At 50.7% G+C, this 6,000-nt stretch overlaps 1 protein-coding gene across 11 annotated transcripts in view; it reads right to left on the bottom strand.

Annotated features, from left to right (window-relative positions):
- The window catches only part of LOC108389157 (zinc finger protein 337-like), a 34,522-nt gene extending 29,418 nt beyond the window's left edge, over nucleotides 1-5,104 (bottom strand). For 6 of the 11 annotated variants that reach the window (XM_073223061.1, XM_073223059.1, XM_073223060.1 and 3 more), the window contains exon 1: nucleotides 4,171-4,309. The gene's annotated coding sequence lies outside the window, so the exon portion shown is untranslated. Of the gene's footprint in view, nucleotides 1-3,821; nucleotides 4,099-4,170; nucleotides 4,310-4,383 lie in introns of those variants that run through there. The other 5 variants (XM_073223062.1, XM_073223057.1, XM_073223054.1 and 2 more) reach the window with 4 other exon arrangements.
- Between the last annotated feature and the right edge of the window lie 896 nt (nucleotides 5,105-6,000).

A 6,000-nucleotide genomic window follows, 5' to 3' on the forward strand; every position in this document is an offset into this window, starting at 1 on the left:
TCAGGTGAGTGGTGGGCGCATCATCTGTCCACCCGGGCACATGGGTACAGGCAGCACAGAAGTAGATTACGGGAAAGAACCCAGAAGGTGGGAGGGAGGGAGTTGGGGGAATATCTGGCAAAGTCGGAGAGAGGGCCCGTCACCTCGTGAAGGAGGAGACGCCTGTCCACACGTGGGAGCTGCACCTTCACCAAGACGCACAAGGAAAGAACAGGAGAGAGAAGTGAAAAGTACCTGCTGAACACTAGACAGTTCTCTTCCCAGGCCTTTCATACTAACGGCCCCGAGCACGGAATCGAAAGTGCACAGACGCTTTTGAGTCCACTAGGGAGAGTTCCACGGGACCGAGTAGCTCGTGAAATTACGGGGTTGTTAAACTTCTGGTGTGATAATGGGGCCAAAGATGAGTTAAAAGGCAGAGCCACCACACTCGCGCTCAGGAAGCCTGCTGCAGTGTCCGCAGATGAATGAGGTCTGACTGGGCTCAAGACACGGTATGAAAATAGAAAGCTTAGGTTAGGGTGGGGCCTGGAGACACAAATAACAAACTGTTGGGCTGATGAGGGTATCAAGAGATTATACATTATATTTCAATTCATGTGTAAGCATTTTTTTTGGCGGAAGCCAGTCCAAACTGCCCACCTGATGGTACTGCCCAGATGCCCAGCAAGAAGGAACCACAAAGTGGACTTCTGACAGGAATAACCCTGCTAACTCTCATTATTACGGTGTTTGGAAATGTTATTGTGTATTTATATACCTAAATTGGAAAACCAAATTTAAAATACCCTAGGAGAAATACCAGAGGCAAGATCCCATTTCCCCCAGAAAGTAGGCACAGAATGATAAGAGGAGGACGCGGAGAGGACTTTGGAAACAAGTATTAGGATATAATAAACAGGGGTTGTCTGAGTGGGTTCCAGTACCCTCTCCCCGCCCAACTCGGCCCTGAGAGAAATTTCTAAATCACTCCTAGACCTGTTGGGTCCTGGGGAAAAAAATAGAGCAATAAAGGAGAGCCAGCATGTATAACGGACGGGATACTGTGGGTGGAAGGGACTGGCATGACTGTACACACTCTCCCCATTGAAGAGATTTTCTTATAGATATTATTGTATATGGTTTAAAGAAACTCTCAAAAAGGACATGACCCTGCACTCCCTGGGAAGAAAGGTGGCCCGACTGGGCCCCTAAGCCTTCGGATTCGTTGGTTATTACCCCCTTACCTCATTCCCCCAGGTGCAACGCTCTCGTCTCTATGAAACTGGGCACCTACCCAAGGGTACAGTTTCCAGTTCCCGCAATTACAATCAGCTTAGTCTTGCTACACTGCTTTGATGACAGACTGTTTTGATGTTTTTCTTTATATCTGCATGTAATGCTCTAGACCTAGAAAAATAGACTTAGCTATACTTATTAATTAAATGAATAGTAACTGTGGCTATTTTAGAATCAATAATAAGGAAACTGCAAGTAGGGCCCAAGCCAACCAGGTGTGAGGGAACACTGTGAGAATTAAGTCTTGTTTGTTCTGAAACCGCCAGGGATGCCAAGCAAGCATAAGTGGAAAACATTAATAATTGCTAAGGCACCAATAATATCATCTCTAAAGATTGACCTTTATGTGAACACTTTTTCGGAAAGAATCAAATGATCTAATCTTTGTGAAACTGTATAGTCAAAACATATATAACCTTGGTACATTTCAATAAAACAGGCCAGGCTCAGCTCGGGAACTCTGCTAGTGTCTGTGTCATCATTCATTCATTCCGTCACTCGCCAACGCCGTTCTTCCCTCAGGGACCCCTGGACTCGCTGGAGCTGGACTCTGCCCATAAATTTTGGAAACAAGGGCAGATCTAAACAGCATCGTAACAACAGGAAGGATTCCAGCTTAAAACCGAGATTGCATTTTAAAACACAGGAAATTAAGAAGGATTTTTTTTGTTTTGAGAGGGCATCTCTCACATTTATTGATCAAATGGTTGTTAACAGTTAACAACAATAAAATTCTGTACAGGGGACTCAATGCACAATCATTAATCCACCCCAAGCCTAATTCTCATCAGTCTCCGATCTTCTGAAGCACAACGAACAAGTTCTTACATAGTGAACAAATTCTTACATAGTGAATAAGTTCTTACATGGTGAACAGTACAAGTGCAGTCATCACAGAAACTTTCAGTTTTGATCACGCATTATGAACTACAAACAATCAGGTCAGATATGAATATTCGTTTGATTTTTATACTTGATTTATAAGTGAATCCCACATTTCTCCCTTATTATCATTATTATTATTTTTTTTTTTTTCAGAAAATGCTGACGTGTAGGTAGATGCAAGATAAAGGTAGAAAACTTAGTTTAGTGCTGTAAGAGGGCTAATGTAGATGATCAGGTGTGTGCCTATAGGCTAAGTATTAATCCGAGCTAGACAAGGACAACAAAACATCCACGGATGCAGAAGATTTCTCTCAAAACAGGGGGGCTGAGGTTCTAAGCCTCACCTGTGTTGATCCCCAAGTTCTCACCTGATGGCCCCCCTGCGACTGTGCCTGTCTTAGGTTGGTCCTCCCTTGAGGAATCTTACCCATCTCTGGCTAACCAGTCATAAGAAGTAAGATTCTTAACACTCTTTAGCAAACACAATGACTCAGCCCACCTAGGGGCGGGGCAGGCAGTCATAAGCTGACATGCTGGCAGACAGATGGTGCTACCCTAGGGAGAAAGTAAAGCACTAAATTTCCTGTGTTGAGTTAATTTTGTAGAATTACCTGGAGGACAGAGAAGAGACTTAATATCTCATCACAGATGAACATTTTGGGACCACGTAACAAGTCTACACTCCCTAGCCCACTCACATTCGTGAAAAATCAATAAATTGGGAAACCCCCAACCCTTCAGCACGCACCGCTCTTCAGCACCCACACTTTTTAAGTGCTTAGCCTTGAATGAATGTTAAAGCTTCCAGCGCCTCTTCTCTGAGATCGCCCACACCCCTTCCCGAGTGAGCACTTTCTCTAATTACAACTTATGCCCTTCAGGGTGCCTCGCCTCCCTGAGGTCGCCTGCACTTTATCCCTAAGTAAGTAACTTTAAAGAAAACCTCTTCTCTGCTTCACTACTTTGTCTCTCCCTTCAATTCTCTGTTGCAGTGGGGGCAGGAACGAAGGAAAATACACAGCGCTCCCCTAAGGACACCACAAGTCATGCGTACGCCCAGCAACGCCCCAGCTTTTCCCCATTCTTGAAAGCCTGAAAAGACACAATCCTAAGACTACGAGTGAACCTTCTCTGAGGCTGCTCACAACTCCCCTTTCTTCGAGCGGCACTTTTTGACTTAAACATTTCTAACTGGTGCGATCAAATTATTTTGTTTTGTCTCTGCGCCCTTCCAGCGGCGAGCGTCTTTGTTACTTCGCTGTCATTCTAACCTGCAGACTGAAGCGCAAGCCTCCCCCCTCTGTCCTACTTCGGGGAAGCAGGGAAGGGCCACCGAGGTCTGAGTTGGGCTCACGAGTTCCCGTCGCCTGGGACACCGGGACAGACCGCCCGCTGTCCGACCGCGCTCTTTAGAAGCCGCCCCCAAATCTCCTTTCTTGGCCTTCGGGAAGGTCTCCGAACACGGCCGCACTCCGTGCAGTGCTCTGGCCTCCCCGATATGCTGGGGTGCTAGGCCGGGGTTCCCAGGCTGTGCAGACCCACGCGGACCCCGCATCCAGGTGACCCGGCCGTGCAAGCTGCCGAGGCACCTGCCCCCGCGGAGCTCAGCGAGCGCCCCTTTCCGCCCCCGGCCCTCCCTGCTCTCTGCCGCTGCTCACCGTTCTGGACGCCGCGCTCACCTCCACTCGCCCGACCTGTTCGAGGACTCCCTCTCCTCGGGCGTCAGGAACCCGCCCGCCCAGGCGGAGGCTCCGCCGAGCGCGCGGAGAGCGGCCCTCCAGACGCAGCCGCCCCACGACGCCGGGACTCCCCGGGCCGCAGCTCCCGGCCTTTCCCAGAGGCTCTCCCGGCGACTCGCCCCGTCTGCCCCTGGGACACGGACCCCCTGCCCCTGCGGCCTGCAGGCGCTTCCGGCCTCAGCACCCCTCCCCCGCCGCATCCGCACGGCCGGCCTCCTCCCCGCTCGGAAGAGCGAGCAGGACAGGGGGCTGCAGGGCCCCGACTCACCCGGGGACGGACGGCGGGCGGGGACGGGGGCTCCGCGTCCTCTGCCGGATGCAGACGGAGGCTCTGCGCCTCGGCGTGGCCGTCCACCCGAGCACACTACCCGGGATCCTCCACACAGGCCCCGGATTTCAGCACCCAGAACCCTCCGCGTGGCGAGACCAGAACTTCAGTACCCAGAATCCTCGGCGCAGTGTGGCTCCAGAACTTCAGTACCTGGAAGCATTAGCCTCGCTTCACTTCTTCGGTACCTAGAACCCTGGGCGCGGTGTCGCTCCAGGAGCTCAGGCCCTCTTCCGCTGTCCAGCACCCGAATCCTTGAAGCGATGCAGCACCAACTTACCAGTACCCAGAAGACTCAGCGCGGTGCAGCCCCCGGACTTCAACACCCAGAATCCTCAGAGGCGTGACCATGGGTCTTCAGTACCCAGAATCCGTGGCGCAGCTCCACCTCCCGAGACTGCACCTCCCAGACCCCCCCTTTCGGCCCAGGTCTGCAGTTCCGAGTCGAGTCCCCCAGCCGCAGGGGCTGCCTTTTGCCTCAGCTTCAAGTGAGGCCTCCTTGGATGGAAGCTGCACAGCCTCTACCCAGTTGTCGGATGGACGTTCTGGGAGCTGCGGGAGCATCTGCTGCACAGCCGTGCTGCAACTCGCCCCACGTTCTCTTCTCTAAGTCCACGTCCACTTTCCCCTTTCAGGCACTATTTCAGTACCTCCACAAAGTAAGTTGCCAAGCAAGCGAAAAGAAAAGGTAACAATACTGGGCTGATGCAAAGGCTCTCCTGAGCCAGATGGGAATTCAGTGCCCTAAAAACACTGAGGAGAGAACCATTCCCAGGTCTGACACACTTGGGTTCATGATCTAATGGGCCCACAGCAGCCCCAATGCAGGAGTTCCTCGGCTGCAGGGGACCCAGGGCATCAGGCCCCTGCAGGTTCTATGAAACCTGCCTATGCCTGGTGGTCCCTGCAAACGTCCTGTGTGAAAATAAACCCCACCTTGACCCACTCAGGAACAGTACCCAGTACAGGAAGCAAATTTGGCAGGAAGAGTTGGCAGTGAGCAAACAGGAGCTCTCCACACACGTGTCCCCCACTGACACATGACCTCAGAATGTCAGTTGCTTAGTGGGAATTGGCCACTTGAATGATTCTAGTACAAAGGTCTTTTTAAAAGGTCTCCTATCTTAAGTCACAGAATTTCAGTTTTATGGCACTTTTAGTTGCCTTGCCCATTTTATTAACAGAACTGGGAAACCATTCTCCCTTGACAAATGGGAAAAATGAGGTACAGTCATTTAGAACCCAAACACTCTTTATGAAATAGGCCACGCTTTAACTAGTATCTGTTCCACAGCGAGAGGGGTGAGGGTCTTATCCTATCTCCCTGAGCACACGGGATGTTCCCTATTCTCTCCCCCTGGGGACATTCTGGAGCCATCACTGGCTAACAGTCAGGTTTGTACACCCTGGAGACAGGAAACACGGTGGAAGCACAGTTTGGGGTATGGAGGTGATGGCAGAACCCCAGTCTGAGAAGCATTGAGTTTGAAACACCTGTTATGTACAGAGGCAGACATGGGCAAAGGCAGCTGGGTGTCCGGCCTGGAGTGTGACCGGGCGCTAGTGACCGAAAAAACCACGCAAGCAGCTCCTAGAAGGACTGTCTTTCCCACCTCATCACAGAACAAGCCAGAGAAAATAGTGTGTTTGATCAAATGCAAGTTGCTGCTGACTCCAATACAAATGATAGAAAAATAAAAACTGCTCAAAATCTAACAAAATACTAGGACAGCATGCACCAAAAATTCAGAGATGTTACAATATGGAAAA

Source organism: Manis javanica, chromosome 15 (genome assembly GCF_040802235.1).
Source record: "Manis javanica isolate MJ-LG chromosome 15, MJ_LKY, whole genome shotgun sequence".
NCBI lineage: Eukaryota > Metazoa > Chordata > Mammalia > Pholidota > Manidae > Manis > Manis javanica.